Below are 18,645 nucleotides of genomic sequence, written 5' to 3'. Positions count from 1 at the left end.
ATATTTATTTTCATAATTATTAGCATGTCAGAACGACTCTTTGAAAAGAATAGGTTTTATTGAGGTCCATTTGGTTGCAAGGAATAGAGACCCAATCATAGTTTAAATTCTGGCTCTAGGTCCCTTGCAAATGTAATAAAGGTCTTGGACAGTAAGATCACAGAAACTTGATGACATGCGTACTTGATTTATTGAGGGAATCTCAACTCCTTGTGATATAAACATAAAGCAGTGATTTAAGTTGCTTTTAATTATGGTATAACAAATCAACCTCCCAATTATTTGGTGATACTTCACCAGACTCCATAAATATTTGTACAATTTCAATAAATAACATTGCCCAATCATGTAGCTGATTCAGACTTCACTATCTATCCTGGTTAGATGTAACTGGATGAAGAAAGGAGCAGTTGAACTATGTTCTTCGTGAGCAAATTCCTCTAGTGTTGAAAGCAGGCAGGGAAGAGGGATGAAGAGGCAGCGACAGTACATCATTGGTTGCATGCTGACATGTGATTTGATCTAATCTAGTTTACCCTGGTACTAATGGGCCGCCTATAAGTTTGTCAACATGGTATTTTTGGGGTAATTTTAAGCCTTACACTTGCTTTCCTAATACCACGGAACCCTTTTCAAGAGAAATAGTCTAGTTTCCCTTCAGTTCTTCCACTAGCAGAGGTCTCCAATTCTCTTTTCTATGTAGTGGTGGAAAAGGTTTACCAATTTCTGCATATCAACCTCTCTATACCTGAGATGATAATTAAGATGCCAAATTTTCCCTGTTTAAGGGAAATCTAAGCAAACTATCCAAGGACAGTTCTTCAACCCCAAGGCCCCAAGTTGACCAGAGCATTTCCTAGCAAGAAGATAGCCTCCCCACTGAATTACTGTCCTCCCTACAAAGCACTTAATTTCTTTTTCTTCCTAGTCTTATATAGATTCATGACTGTGTGGGATACTAGAAATGATGATGAACAGTGTTTGAGCAGATTCTGAAAGTGTCTGAAGTCTCAAGGTCAGCAGCTTGTAGCAGGTGGGTAGCTTATTGCTGGAAGAATACAACTCATCCTCTTACATGTGTACCATTAGTGATATAATCAACACTATTTTATGCACTAAGTTATTTAACAGGTAGAATGATTTTTAGGCCTACTTATGGGAAAACACAAATCTACAAACTACTATACTGCAAAGGGATTTCCTGTTATTGCTGATTTTCCACCTTTGCCACAACCACGATTTATTTTTGTGCTGTCCTGCCCTGCTGGGTCCCAGTGCACATCTCCAGGACAGGACAGGGCTTGACCTGCCCTTTGCGTAGAACAAAATCACATTGAGTACTCAGATTAGAACAGGACCTTTGACCATGACAGGCAAATTTCACGCACACCTGGTTCTGAATTACTTTAGTACATTAACCAATCAGTTTTGAATTTGTAATTTAAAAATACATAACCCCATCATTAAAAAATGGGAAGGCACACCCACTTCTACACACATGACATAACACAAAATTTCAACCAAAATTTTCTAAACACTTTAGATCTACATAAATAGAATATTTTCCATGAAGTAAAATGTTTTCCTCACACTATTTTTGAGGTTAGAAAAGTAGGATCTGTGCCTCAGAGTTTAGAAACAGAAAGTGATATAAAGGTGGTCTCAGTGAAAAATGTATATCAGAACATGAATCTGTAGTTGGGTTGTCTATCTTCCCGTTGTTTTCCTGAAAACAAATCTAATTCCCAGCAAGCACTGCTTATCTAAAAAGACATAATCCATTTTTTTCTTATTTTGTCTGAATGGTATTTCTCCATAGGTGTTCAACCACAAAAAGCTATGAACCTTTGGTTCTAATGGCACCACAGACTTCTTCAAGCTGTGCTTATATATATATCAGACTGCATCATCCTCACATTAGGGAACATATCATTATGCGTTTATTCCCAATTGATTCAAAGTGGCCCTGTTGTAACAGGAGGCCACACAGGGAGTTTACCTAGTAACTTCATTTGCTTTCATGTTGTCCCTCTGTGAGTATATCTGGAAAATTTTCCTCTTTCTGATTGGTGAAGAGAAGGGTAAAAGCTCACATTTCTTAGATCTCTTAGGAGTATGTGAAATGTAGGTTAAATTCTCATAATATGATTGACTTGAAAAAGTCATGTGCAAATGCCAGTGGAGAAAACAGGATGAATGAATGTCTGTAAAATATGAAATGGTTCCTAATGTAAGTCATCCGGTAACTCTGGGAAATAAATGTCTTTTTGATAGACATTGCCCACATTTCTAACTGCTATATTATGCAACCGCTGACTACTTGTCATCAGACATGATTTTGAAGGCCAAAAGCATAATATTTTATGGAATCCAAACCGGAAAGTAATTTAAAAGTCAATAACTCCCACCCTGAAGAAATTCTTGACCTTTGTTTTCAAAAGTAAATAGAATGCTTTAGACTTATACCTAATGTTCTTACATAAGAGTTATAGCCAATATTTGTTATTGTTTCTTAATATTTAAAAAAATTTTCTCTGTAGATTATAAAAGATTGTTACAGTTAGTAATAGGAGAGCTAGCATTCTTAGAGACTTAAATTCTTAAAAATAAGGAAACAAAGAACGCTTTACTTAGAGGTCCCTAGAGGGAAGCTTCAGGAAGGACAAGGCTGATTTTCCTGTTTCTCCTTTTGAGTGATCAAAGCCTAAGCTAATTGGCCTGTAAGGACAAAGCCTGATCCATTTGAGGACCTTCATAGAGCCTGCCTTATGGAGGGGTGAGCAGATTAAAGAGAAACTCAGATCACCTGGGAATACAGAGTGACTGTCTAAAAGGAGCACTTTCACATTTAAAATAATAAAGCACCTGAAGATACAAACTTAAGAGTTGGTCATGTTTTGAAGTAGAAATGTTAAAGCAAATAATACTGAATTACAGAGTTACAGAAAAATAACTGTATAAAGGGAAATTCATAAAACTTTCAGCAATTTAATAATTCAGATAGAAGTAGGAAGTGGGAAAAGGAGACATAGATTGAAAAACTCGGGTTTTCATTCTGCTATTACCATTTACTCTCTGGGATGTTCTCTTAGGCTCCAGAAATTATCTTTGGCATTTACCTCAGAGCAGTTTGTCAGGCTCTGAAAGTTCCTTTTTCTTACAAAAACTAGGAAGGTTCAAATATATTTTATTCTTCAGGTATGTTTTATGGTAAAAGATTTTGGAAAACATTTTATCTGACCATGTCTGGGGAACATGGTATACATTTTAGCATCCAAAATCATTTTGCTGTAATTCAAGCAGGACTTAATCTTCTTATTGAAAATATTTCCCCTATACTGAAAAATGATACTCAACCGACCCCTGATAGAGACCCACACATTTACACACACACCTCCCATTCACACTCACACAGTTTGGAGAGTATGGCTACAGAGAGTGAAGAGAAAGTGTGCTATAGAAAGAATTGCTTTCCCTGGGCCTCACACAGGCCTTTCCCACGCCTTGGGTCTCCTGAGATTCCCAAGAGAGTTTTGCTCCTCCTTGAGTTTCTGCTTTGACCTCATTCACATGTACATCCACTCCACCACAGATGACCTTGTATCTTAAATTCTTTTCTCTTTTATCTCCAAACCCTTGCTCATGATCTCTGATTTCTGCTACATTCAAAATTTAAACCATCATCCTAAAAGGCAGAGTTTAGGGATTAAGAGCATGCAGGCTTATCAATTACATAGACATGGATTCAAAACACAGTCTAAAAATAAGTAGTACTTATTAAATTATTTAACATCTCAAATTATCAATTTATACCAATATTTATATCTACCAATATCTATCTATTGATAGCTCACATTAGGGTTAATCAGGATTAAGTATAATAGCATATATTAAATACCCTGCATATAATCTAAGCTATGTATTCCATAGTTGTCACTGTTAATAACACATCTAGAGAGCTCTCAAATCATTCACTTTAACCCATTTCCCAACCTGTTTTTAGCTGCTCAGTGAACACTGTAACTCAGACTGACCTATTCAAAACTGAACATATCATTTCTTAAACCATACTCACTTCCTCATTTTCTGGCTTCAGGCTTAAGCATTGAAAGCATCTTTTCCTCTTTTTTTTTTTTATCCTTCATTCTTTCTATTTAATGAGTTGTCAAGTCATAGAGCCTTTACTGAAACAAGTCCACATCTCACATAAACTGTTGTGTTTCCTCCCTGAACTTCAGGTTTTTGTTCTACCTGACTTTCAGTCTTTGAAAGTACAGCTCAAAGAATATTACTACCATGATTGAATAGTTCTGATGGTGACAAAGACTACTGATTTTGAACACAGTGGAATTTCATCTATATCTTAAGGCTTTCATTAAATTCTCATACTCTAGGCAGATAAAAATCACTTTCTCACTTTTCTTAATTAATTTATATGACATCATTATTTGTTAAGTAATTTTATTTGTGTTACTAGATATGTGGTGAATAAATTCCATTGTAAAAAGCTGAGGTCTGAGCACTCCTGGATGCAAAACATAATCTGAAATATCAGTCTCTTCATTTTTAAAAGGTTCTTTTCTTATAGGTGATTGTTTTAAGTCAAACAAATCATTCATCTCCCAAGATTACTATCTTAGAAGCTTAAGAATTCAAGAATTTAGTATATATGGCTAAAATTAATAGAATTCACTGACGTATTCTTATAGAAAAGAAGAGAATATCCAAAAAGAAAGAAAAAACCTTAAAACTGATTCAAGTCATATTAAAATGCTAAGAAGAAGCAACCTAATTTGCTCAGGTTTAAACAATCTTTGGAGTTCAATAAGATCATAATAGAGATAATGAATCAGATTTTGCATTCTCATTTTTTTAAGGTGAATGGCACAAAATTGCATCTTCTCCAAATATCTCTGGGGGTCTCAAGGGTTTTTCATTTTGTTCACAAAAAAACCACATCCACAGATTCTCTGCTATGCTGATAGGCACAGTAGTTTCCTCAAAGATGTGTTCTACTTTCAAGGCCTTGAGGTCTCACTCCACAAATATCATATGATACCATTTCTCATTCTATGTCTTGGTTTGCAACTTAAATACCTCTTCAATAATAAACATGCCAATATTTTCCAATAAATTTAAAGAGGTACTAGACAAGAGTCATAATGCCTGGCTTCTAAAGCATCTCTCTTACCCTCAATTCCTATCTTATATTCTGTAAGTTTCCATGTGTAAGACTTCATTCTAGAAGGTCTTCATCCCACATGGAAATCAGTTTATGCAGATGGACACCTGTGTGCTGCCAGTCACTCATTTATCAGACAAATGTTGAATTCCACACTGCACTCAGCTGGATCCTGCTGCAGAGGAAGACATTGAGCATTTTTATCACTTCAAGTAAAAGGAAAAGGAAAATGAAAGAATTATGCTTGCAACATATCATATAGATTGTTTTCCTTTTGCTTCTTCTTAGATAGAGAGTATCAATATAGATTATTTGGTCTGTGAAAGTTGTATTGAATCAATATACCATACCCTAAGTAGTGATTGCAACCTTAATTGAATTCCAGTTTGAACAAGTCCACAAGTCAGAATTCTAAACTAGAAAAGATTTTTGGGTAATTGATTACAAATTACATTTACTGAGAAAGACCTATATGTGCTTACCTGTGGGACATTGGGAAAAAATTCAATAAGCTTTGAGTCACAACTATGGCTGTTCACAAGGCAAATGACCTAATTACAAGTTAAATAATAATAATTTTAAAAAAGTTTAAAGATTCTGCGTTTACCTAGAGTCGGTCCAGCAAACAACTGTGTCAATATTAGAAATCATGATTTTAGTTTTCTTTCATAACAGCAGATATAGATTTTAATTTAATCTACCTATATACCTTCTATTAAATGCACCTCCAATACAGATCTGTATATTTGCCAAATTTTGAAAATATAGTACTCCAATGACAATAATATGGGGGAAAAGTTCTCTTTGAGTCTCTTGTGATATTGCCAATCTTGCATCCATGGCACTGACTGCCGTCACTCTCAACTATTCAGGACAATGTTTATAGAGTGGTTAGCTTTGGACTATAGAGATAGTATTTCCCTCCAGTGCAGAGGATGCTTGCTTATGGTCTGTTCATAAAAGCAGGCATGCTTATGGCCATTTATAGAAGACTGAAGGTCTCTAAGCTCACAACTCTGAAATGCTGTCCACTGTGTGTACAATTATACATCTGGGCTCATTCTGTGCTATCCCATTGGATTTAGGTATCAAGGGAAATTGACATAATCATGGACATTTTCATGAAGTTTTCCGTGCTCTGAGTAAAAAATATTTTTTTATGTGTCAATCAATATTTATATATGTCTTCTGCCAGGATCCAGGAAGCCATGACAAGCCTCAATTGTTAGTTTGCAATATAGGAAAAATCTAACACTCTTCAAAGTTCATGAGAGTTTTTGAAGATGGGATTGGGATGGTGACAGAGACATAGCCTGGAGAAGGAATATTAAGGACCTCATAGACTAATCAGCAAGATTTGAGGTAAGTCCATGGGGATAAATAGTCAATAAAATAGAATCCTTAAACAAGGAGGCTATTAGACTGCGGTGGCTCTAATGCTGTGGCAGCCTTTGAAAGCAAATCAAATTTTATGAAATCATGGTTACAAAATCAAAATGCTAAGGATAACCTATTATAAAGAGCCAACTAGGCTTTAAAATACAGCCAATCAAATAATTTCCTTTCTTTGCTTCCACACTTTGTCTATATAAGTCTTACTCCTGGTTCCTATTGGAGGAGCACTCCGAGCCACTTCTGGTTTGGTGCTGCCTGATTTGAACAGATTTTTGCTCAAATCAATATCCCTCAGTTTATCTTTTACAATGTTGACCAAATTATATGGTCAAGTAGGTAATAAGTAGTCTTCCCCATTATTGCATGTGAACAAAGAATAATTGGGAGGTGGGTTTAGACTTAGTAAGGTGGAGTAGATTGACAGCTGCTGGAACAGTGTACCAAACTACTAAATTCCATTATAGGCCCCTGCTCACCTGGGTTGGTGGATGGGGAATTATTCACCTGGATGACCTGGGAAGAGGAGAACACTACTGACAAGAACTGTCCACCAAAATGAAACATCCATTCCAAAAATCATCTCTTGCCAAACAGAGCACTACATCATCTCTTGCAAGTGGTCACTTCTTAATATTACATTTTAAATATGACCCACCAATGAGTTATTTGTCAGACCATTTTCCTTGTCTTCTTGAGCATCCAGCTAAGTCATGTTTTCTGGCTTCTCTTTTGGTTAGGGATGGCTAAAGGACAGTTCTGGCCAGAAGAAGGTTGGTAGACAGTATAGATACAATCTGAAAGGTCTGTGGTGGTTTCTGGTGAATTTCCCAGGCATTCTCTCTCTTCTCACATCAGCTTTTCTGATGCAAATAATTCAGTCAAGAATGCCAAAACACAGGAAAGGTATGAGTAGCATTTTTCTATAAAGGGCCAGACCATAAATAGTATAGGCTTTATGGAACACATAAGGCCTCTAATATATATTATTCTTTGTAGTTTTTACAATCCTTTAAAAACATGAAAAATATTCTTAGTTCCGGAGTGGCACAGAAAAATAAGGTATGGGCTGGATTGGACCCATGGAAGAGGTCAACAGAGGCATCAGAGGGAAGGAACCTACACCACTCTGGGGAGTGGAGGCCTTCAGCACTAGGGTCCAACAGAAGCAGGGGAGGCCTGAGATTTTGATTTTTTTTTTCTTATAACAGTCTACCTAAAACTGTTAGGATGATATTTCTGGCAAGTTAAATCTGATGACAAATTTCCTCAGGTGATGAATAATTTGTTTATTTGAAAGGGAATATAAATTATTATTACACTGATTCTGATTAAAAAACATAGTGATGCCAGCTAAAGAATGGATAATCTTTAGAAGATAGGAAATGCCTAAAAGATTGACAACACAATTGAGATAAATTGATTCTTTTGCCTTTAATTTACTATTTCCAACTGTTAGATTTGTCCTCAGATATTTTTATTAAGGTGTTTCCACATGCTAATTACTATCATATTGTAAGATATATGGTAGGATATACTAACTCTGATAGTTCCTTCTTCAGTATTTATATCATGAACAACGTATTTTTTAGAACTAAAACTATCTCACTTTATTTGATATGTTGATGTCTTTTCTATCCATCAGCTAAAGGTAAGAGTCACTTTCAGTTAATGAGTAGTTGCTTGACTCTCTTAACAATTAAACCAATGTCCTTCCCAAAATGGGAAGCTATACAATATCTTAAAGTCATAAGATCTGTGACCTAGAATGTGATTTCTCCTAAAGTTAAATGCTTATGAAAAGTTGAGATACTCCAGGAGCTCTAAATCACATATAGTGTAAAGCAGTATACATCCATTCACAGCTTCAGTACTTTAGAGTTCACATTACATATATTTTTATAGTCATATTATTCTGGTTAGAAGTAAATCAGAGTGATAGACTGATACCAGGATAGGCTAAAATATGCCCAACACAAACAGGCTTTCTTCAGTGTGCTCAAGGCGGTGAAATGTTTGGGTATTGTACTCCACAAGGTCAAGGTAACTTGGAAGATAAATGAAATTATCTTGACTGAAGGCTGAGGGAGAGCAAAAGCACAGCTTGCTAGCATGAATTTTCTCATTTAGAATGATGCACAAGTGCTTTGAAATCATCTTTATATTTTTTATCAAGTGTTGAGTCCTAACTGATACAATTGATAGTGTTATTGTGCAATTACTTAGCTTTTGACTACAGAATTACATTTTGATATGCTTTAGTTCTATCATTTATTTTTTCCTTTTGCAATTGGTTGACATTTGGCATAATTTGCAGCTAGTAGCATATACAGTAGAGGTTGAAGAGGAATGTTGGTGACATTAAATAACCAGTGATTATACTTAAGGTGAATAATATGTATATGCCAAACTTTAGCAAATTCCCCTAGACCATACATAGCAGTCAAGATATTATTCAAAGCTTATACTTACATACACTAAGATATGCATTATATACATAAACATTACAAGCTTTGAATTTCTTATGAATTAACAAGCTCGAAGATATGAGTATATGAGATTATTGTAACTGTTAACAAATATATATACCTAAAAAAAAGAGGTGACATAAACCTAAATCGAACTCATGTTAAAAGTGTGCTGGATGTAGCGTGTCTTATGTACCATTTCATGTTTAGGAGTGGTCTGGAATTTCAGACAGAATGACAAACTGGAATTTGCTAAGGAGAATAACTATGCAAATAAACTTTACATGCCAATAAGGATAAAGAAATTTACACACACAGGTTATGAGACATGCCCAAGTTCAGAATTCTTAAAAGTGTCAGAGGAACTCCCAGGTCAATCAATCTATTGTCCGGCAATGTAAACTCCCATATCCAGGTGACATATCTGGAGACAGTACATGGCTTCAAATGTGCCTTGTTACTAACATTACACCAGACCACGCATCTTACAACCTAAATGTTTTGTGGATAAAGTGGAAACCTTTCACAAACATTTGAAATGTACCATTTAAATCTAATCTATTACTGAAGCAGCTGTACTGCAAAAGTACCCATGACCTGCTGCCTCACTACTTACTCTTCACTTTCATTAACAAATGTCCTATTTTGCAAATATGACATTCATGCCATAAAAATCCTAAATAGGCCTGAAAGGGCCAAGTGAAATGTAATATTTAAATGAACTTAAACATTTAAAATGTCATAAAGAGAAGAGTTTGAAGTTTAAATAAACTATTGACAGATTTAAAAATATTTAGTAATAATAACAGATCAAAGTGCTAAATTAGGTTTTTAAACATTCATTAGATTTTACAAAACTGGAACACTTTGCCAGATTTAAGTCCCAAAGGTATCCTTATTTAGGACATTCAATTAAAAAATATCAAGCACTCCATTATGATCAGCTGGTCTAGGAAATATTCTAAAGGAAATTCTTGATTTTCTCTTCATCCTTCCAGATTTTAGCAAGCTACAGTGGTTTTTCCTTGGCGAAGTAAACTTTGTTACATGTATAAATCAAATAAAAATCTATTTTTAGTTTTCAAATTGCTTGAGGATCAAAACAAATGTGAACCTCTAAATGAGCAAGAAATTAAAGGAGGGAACTTGAAGATCAAGTTAAAACTCTAGACTATCTTATTGCAGATGTACGATGGAAAGGAATGTAGGAGAGGATGCCTGCTAGCTTGATAGTCAAGTGTGAGACAAGGGACACAGAACTCATTTCTTGGCAAGTATCTTCATGTATGAAACTGAAGGGGAGCAGAATTTGTCATCCCAAAATATCTCTCTCTGGCATAAGGATTATTTCAGTCTGATTATGTCCAAAAAACAGCTGACACAGGAGAAGCTCTGACATTTTAATAGAAGTTACCTTTTCATAAGAGATATTTACATTTATATGGGAAGTCTCTATTTGTAAGAGTGTCTCCCTGGCTGTCCTAGGAAGAGGGGGATGACTCCAAACCTCTAGAAACTCTTATTGGCCATTACTTAAACTCCCTAAGAACCTTACCCTTATTTACTGTGCTTTTCCTGGTCACCTCCCATACCTGTCCCACCCCTAACATTTTCTTTTGTCTTTAGCTGGAGATGTTATTTAAGGTGGTGCCTTGGGCCCTTTCAGAGTTATTCAGTTTCCCTGGGTCTCTGCCATGTCTACGGGAGGTATACATATTATTAAACTGTTTTTCTCCTGTTAATCTGTCTTTTATTATGGGATGGGACAGAGTTGGTAGTGAAAGGAGTGTTTCAGCCAAGAACCTAGAAGATAAAGGGGAAATTATGTTTTCCTCCCCCAAACAACACAAGGATGACTTCTGGTTTCACTATTCACATTACAAGTTAATGCATCAAAATAGAAAACCTATGCTTCCTACTTTTATTTTTGAGTTATTAAAATAATTTCAAAAGTTTTCTTGGTTCAAGTACTGTATACATGATAACAAATATTCTATTTGCTTAAATATTCCAGATATTTTTTAAATAGACAAAAATATTGGGTGTGTTTCTGTAGATGTGGGATCACAGAATGGGCTTTGATGTGGGTGGCTGATACAGAGATGCCTGGATTTCAATAGGCTTAGATCATGGGCTGAAAATGTCAAATCATGGGGTTAAAACCAAGCAGTAAAAAAATATCAAGCTGTAAAGGAAGTAAGAAACAGATGGGGTAAAAGAACTCAAAAAAGAAAATGATATGGGATCAAGGTTAGACTTAGTAGGAATGAAGAGAGGATAGACATAAAAAATAGAAGCTTGTGGTTTAAAGACAGTTTCACAGTCAAAGCTGCTAGAGTGGCTATATATAAAAAGTAAGTTATTCCTAAAATCTGGAAACAAAGTTCCTCATGTGATTTTTGCAAATGATCAATACTTTTAAATTGTCCTTTAATTATTTTTCCTGAGAATCAATACTACAAAAATATACAATTTCTCAAGTTTAAAATCTGAGAAAAATTTACCAAACCATGTTTTATCCTTATTCTTCAAGATAACTTACTTAATATTTACTTTGTACTGAATTCTTAGTACATTACCAACCATGGCTCAAAACACTTATCAAAAATTTCTATCTTAGTTATTCCATTTGGAGTGGTAGAAAAGCTTTAAAATGATAAATCCTACTGAAGGCAACTATAAACAACATTTGATTCACATATACTGAAACTTGTTATAAGTAACAAATGATTTAGATAGAGCACATTTAGCACTGTCTAGAGATGAACATTTATTACGGGAATATCACAGCAGATGAGGCTGTGGTAGATAGTAAACCATCAATCAGATGCGACCCCACAACAAATTGTACCTCATCAACTGCTTTAATATGTTATGAAGCTTCCAAATAGACACCACTGGACCATTTGTTAAGCCCAAACTACTTTTTCACTGACAAAGAAAAAGACATCTGGTATTTTCATTTATATGTAATATCAAAATGCATCGATGGGATCTAGATATCCAAAACAGAATTTCTAGGAGGATGAGCACTGAAGTTCAGTCCTTCATTTCTCTACACAAATTATTTTTAATGATGGTTTTTTATTTTAAAAATGTTGTAAGAATGAGGATTGTAGTTAGATTCTGAAATTCTAGAAAAGTCAACATTATTATTGTATTATTTTGAAAAATATTTTTATTTAAGCAGAAATAAAAGAAAGTACCCTTTCTACTTACATTTCTGTTATAAAACTAAGTATTAAGACATTCCCAAATGACACTGCAAGAAGAGCAAAAATAAAAATAGCATAGTTGAATGCTCAAATGCTCATACAGGCATGATAATTACACTATCAAGAAATGCTTCTTTGTGCTACAAAAAAAATACGTATTTCAAAAAAGATCATAGTCAAGCTTAGCCTTCTGATGTTAAAGAATCCTCTTTATTTCTTCTGTCACTTTGATTATTTATGACCTTTGTTTATCTCTGCAATTAATTGAACTTTCTTCAATCTCTCCTGAAAATACACATATTCTGTTTTATTCTGTGTTCTTCCTTAGACTGTAAGCTGCTAAAAGGAACATAGACAACCTACCTCATTTCCACTTCATATTCACCCCTCATCTGAATATACAATTCTTATATATGTTATATTGCTTTATAATCATCTTTCAAACATGGCCTTCTAAAAACTGAGAAGAAAATGTTTATATTAGTGTTGATTTTGAAGTTACCATGTTTTTATATTCTAATATTCAGGTAAATGTTTTAGAGGTATACATGTTTCGTGATAAATTGGATTTCTAAAAGCCAGATTCTCTTGCTTGTTGGGCCTTTGAAAATGTTCCTGTGTGGTCACAAAGAAGATTAAGTAATAAGATGTCTTAAAGAAATGCATCATTGCTCCTGAAGAAAGCAAATCAAAGGGATTTCAAAGAGGATTCCAAAATAAGGGGTCCAGAGTAGATTTTTTTCTCCCCAATTTGGAATAACTATGTAACCTGAGGAAAATAACTTTTAAAATTAGATTGAAAGGTTCTATTAATTATTACACAACAGTCTACCATTAGCCCCATTTCTTATAAGATTTTGCTCAGTATGACAAACCACAAAGAATAACAACCCTCTGAGATGTTTCTGGAGCAGGTCACAGAGCCAGTTGGGTAGGTCAAGACTACCTACAGCTACTTATTCCTGAAGAAGGGGAATGGAATGTTGCTGCTTGCTATAAAATTGCTGAGCCCTTGGCCCTGGGTTCCTTTGGTATAGCACCACCTGAGCCTGCTGAGTCACCCTTTGGGGCTTGAGGCCAGAGGAAATGAAGCTTTCACACCCATGATCCTGCTGTCTACTGTGTTGTGAGTATGCAGTTTGTTAACTGCTTGTTCTGATTTATTGAGTCTTGTCTACCTTTGGGGACTATGGAATTCTGGCAAGCCAATCTGCTAGTTTGGTTAGTCATCTCTTTTGGAGTCTTCTTACTCATTGCCATCATTTAGGAGACTGGGGATCTTCTATGGCAATTTATGATATATTTCATGAAAATTAAATGATATGCTTGATACTAAGAAATGAACATAATAGTTTAGAGAAATAATTCTCAAAAGAGAAATTTGAAAACTATATTACGCTCTATGCTCCCTAACTTCAAGCTCTACTACAAAGCCACAATAATCAAAACAGTTTGGTACTGGCACAAGAACAGACCCAGAGATCAATGGAACAGAATATAGAGCCCAGATACAAACCCACACATATGTGAACAATTAATATATAAAAAAAGGAACTATGGATATACAATGGGGAAATGACAGCCAACTGGCAAAACTGGACAGCTACATATAAGAGAATGAAACTGGATTATTGTCTAACTCCATATACAAAAGTAAACTAAGATCAAAGAATTGAATGTAACTCACGAAACCATAAAGCACATAGAAGAAAACATAGGCAAAAATCTCTTGAATATAAACATGAGCAACTTTTTTCTGAACACATCTCTTCAGGCAAAGGAAACAAAAGCAAAAATGAACAAATGGGACTACATCAAACTACAAAGCTTCTGTACAGCAAAGGACAACATCAGTAAAACAAAAAGGCATCCTACAGTATGGGAGAATATATCTGTTAATGAATTATCCAATAAGGGGCTAACATTGAAAATATATAAAGAGCTTACATGCCTCAACACCGAAAAAGCAAAAAAAAACAAATAGAAAATGGGCAGAGGATCTGAAGAGACACTTCTCCAAAGAAGAAATTCAGATGGCCAACAGGCACATGGAAAAATGCTACACATTGCTAATTATCAGGGAAATGCAAGTTAAAACCAATGAGATTATCACCTCACACCAGTTAGGATGACCAATATCCAAAACACAAGAAACAACAAGTGCTGGCAAGGATACAGAGAAAGGAAAACCCTCCTATACTATTGGAGGGAATTGGAATTAGTTCAACCAGTATGGAAAGCAATATGGAATTTCCTCAAAAAACTAAAAATAGAAATACCATTAGACCCAGTAATTCCATGCCTAGGAATTTGCCCAAAGAAAACAAGATCCCTGATTCAAAAAGACATATGCTCCCCCTATGTTTATTGCAATGCTATTTACAATAGACAAGATATGGAAGCAAACTAAGTGTCCATCAATAGATGAATGGATAAAGAAGATCTGGTACATAATCACAATGGAATATTATTCAGCCATAAGAGGAAAATAAATCCTACCATTTGCAACAACATGGATGGAGCTAGAGGATATTATACTCAAAAGAAAGACAAGTACCAAATGATTTCACTCATTTGTGGAGTATAACAACAAGGCAAAACTGAAAGAACAAAGCAGCAGCAGACTCACAGAATCCAAGAAGGGACTAGAGGTTACCAAAGAGGAGGAGTTGGGGATAGTGGATGGGGAGGAAGGGAGAAGTGGATTATGGGGCATTATAATTAGCACACACAATATAGGTTCCTCACGGGGAAGTCCATATAGCACGGAGAAGGCAAGTAAATGACTCAACAGAATCTTACTATGCTGATGGACAGTGACTGCAATAGGGAGTGGGGGGGGTACTTGATAATATGGGTGAATGTTGAAATCACAATGTTGCTCATGTGAAACCTTCATATGATTGTATATCAATGATACCTTAATTAAATAAAAAAGAAAAAAGAAACAGAAAACTATATCATGCTTATCAGATTTTCCAATTACTACAACATTATTTCTGGGAATATCTTCAGATGATTTTGCAGCATATTCAGCAAGATTCAGTTTAATTTGATTTTATATAACCATACAATTAGAGAGTTGGATGAGAACAGAGATAATATCTCTAAACAGGTGTCCCTCGAAGCTCTCCTCAAACTTCTAGTGACACCAATACCCACAAAACAGACAGATCATTTTCAGATGATTCTAGGAGTCAGGGATTTTTATTTTTACATTGATCTGACATCATCTCAGGTTTTGGAAAGCATCGATTAAGTTAGCTAAGATTAATTGTCCTCTTTTTATTCTTCCTTTACTTTTTTTTTCCTTTGAAATACACATTTAAGCATATAAAGCAACTATTCCTTTTTTCTTTGAAGCATCAGACTTTTTCCATCTCTCTACATGACTTTGAAAAAAGTTACCTTATTCCCTATTATCCAGACTAATGAATCTCCACATTTTTTTGTCATTTTTCCTAACTTCAAACTTCTCAACAATCTATTCATCATTGTCTACACATTCTTTATTCCACTGTTGCAACAAGCATGACATCCAGACTATTTCCTTCCTAAAATCTCCATATTATATGTACAAAATGTGGATTCACCCACTTTTTCACATCACATTGCCTGCTTAAATTGGGATTTTTTTTTCACATGAAATGATGGCAATATTCTTTAAGCCATTCAATATTAATCTAAATATTTATATTAATGCTGGCTAGATTTTACCATGTTGGGCTCTGACCATCATCATCTACTTTGAATGTATGAAAGATTACTATTAAATATTGGTTAGTGGAATCAAGGAATGATTTTTAATGAATTTCTGGTTTTTTTGATATTGAACTGTTACACTGCTGACCATCATTCCTAAATTTTAAATTTCTTAATGTAGTTAAGTTAAAAAGAAAAATCATAAAAATAGGTGCTTCAAATATTGAATTGTATGCAATTTCATAAATAAGCTATGCATAATGAAATATATATAAAATTCAAGTACACTACCAATATAATACATAAATAAGTAAATACTATATTTGTATGTCAAATTGAAAGAAAAAATAATTTTCTTACACTATTAAAAGTGCATTCCATTAGGCATTCAAATGCAATTTGGGTCAGCATTTGAATTGATACTCTTTTAAGCAATGCTCTTTGACATTATGAATTAGCAGTCTTAAAATGATTATACCTTTTGAGACAATAATTCTACTTCTGGAAAATCTGCCAAGGGAACAGTCAGATTTATGCTTAAATATATTTATAGCAGAACAATACTATAAAACTGGACATAATCTAAAGTTACATAAAAGAAAATAAGATACAAAATTATATATGTAAGATAATTCTGTGTGTGTACATTCTTTATTAAATATATATGCATTATATAATATGCATGTTTACTAGTATGTGTATATATGTATGTGTGTGTATATGTGCATAGATCTTATTTTCCTTATTGTTCATGTTATAGTAATTTGGCTTCTCTTTAAAATTTTTCGCCTATTTCCAGTGTGTCTACATTGACAATATGCTATTGTTTATATGAAAAATAAATTGACCTGAGCCTTATTTCACTTAGGATCTAACCTCTGCTAACATGCTATGATAATTGCTAAAGTTGTAAACAATTCTTATTTTCCAAGACCGGCAATCTCCATAAAATGCAGAATATTCAGCATCAACAAAAATTCAGCACCAAAATATTTGTTTCGTGTTTATCAACATACTTTGTTCTTAGTTAACAAATAATGTTGCTGAAATTATCTTTAAAGACACAGGGATAATTTCTTAACTAATTAGAAATATATTTTCATGATATTCTTAGGCTCAGAATAATCCAATCTTTAATAATATTCTGTTCAATCATAAGTAAATCCATACAGCATTTACTATTATAGTTATTTAAGTTAGGGCAATCCCTTTTCAATCAAGAAAAAATTATGTTTCTATCCCAATGCCCTTCCAAATGTTCTAATATTAACTCACAGAAAAACTTGATTATTAGCAATAATCCATAAAAAGAATATTTTATTTTTATTTTTTTGTAATGATGTCTTTATAGACCAAGTGGCATTCATGGAAAAGTAGGTGAGAAACGTATTCAACATTAACTGTTTTGGCCTATACACTGATTAAAATGCAGACAAAGATATATTTAATTCAAGCTACAACTAACTTCCACGTATGACTATAATCATCATACCTGACATTTCCATGTGTTTGGGAAGGTAGTTTTTAAATTACCTTTTCATTCAAACTCAGGGATATGCTGGGGAAGAATGGCACAATCAGACTTCCTTGTCAAAAAAGTCATGATTTTATTAACTTAATTATTTCCATATCTAGAAATGCATATCAAGAAAATGATAAATTCAGTTTAATCTACAATATAATTTCAGTGAAATTCTGCTAACTGGCTATATTTGTGCTTTATATTATAATAGTGCCATTCATAATGAAAAGTATGAGACACTGTAATATCCTGAAATATGAAAATATACAAGAGTTTGCATGGTACTATTAAACAAAATATAACTTAAAAGTAATTGAAGTTATTTCATACACTTTCATATTGAGAGTGATTGATCTGCTTGTAATATGTCTATTAACAGTAAAACTTCATTTATCAGAAAACTGTATTTCAACAGAAAAACTGTGTTGTTTTATCTAGTGAAATAGATGAGGGAAAAGAATATTGGGGTAAAAGGGTGTTACTTGAAATCAAACAAACCTTATTTTGTCCATCAATCAAAGACTCTTGTTTTCATGTACTTCTTCAAAAACACCCAGATTCACCTAGATGTTTAGGCATTATTTTAGATCTACAAACTATGCAAATTGCTTAAAGTTCTCTGCCTCAACAACTAACCCATAGCAAAATGCTACTAGGCAATTAAAAGGATTAAAGCAATAGTCAATTGGTTAAATGGGAAAGAGCATCCCTGTTCATTTTTTTGCCCTACTTACCAAATATTATCCATTTACAGTAATATGTAGAAAACATCTTAAATTAGCACTTGTACCTTTTTCTAAAGTAACAAATTTTATTGTCTACTTAAGGTATACATAAGCAACCCCATTAACTGAGTCTTGACTAGAAAGAACACAACTTCAGTTTAAGAAGGGCATCATGTGTCGTATCTTAATAGCATTTTATTTATCCCCTGTGGTTTTTGATGATAGGGAGTGACCTTTTGTCTTTCTTAGTGTTTAACTCTTGACACCTCAAAGTACTTCCATGAGTACTGACATTGAACATTACGTTATGAGGGTCAATGGCATACCAATCTTACCAAACTGTGGTAACAGATCATTTTATTGAAGCTATGCTGCAATCTCAGTAGAACTTATACTGTTTCTCCATGTTTATGTATTATTCGGACTAATAGTGACCCTG

Source organism: Manis pentadactyla, chromosome 1, assembly GCF_030020395.1.
Source record: "Manis pentadactyla isolate mManPen7 chromosome 1, mManPen7.hap1, whole genome shotgun sequence".
Classification (NCBI taxonomy): Eukaryota; Metazoa; Chordata; class Mammalia; order Pholidota; family Manidae; genus Manis; species Manis pentadactyla.
The sequence above is the reverse complement of the archived record's forward strand: the minus strand, read 5'-3'. Positions refer to the sequence as shown.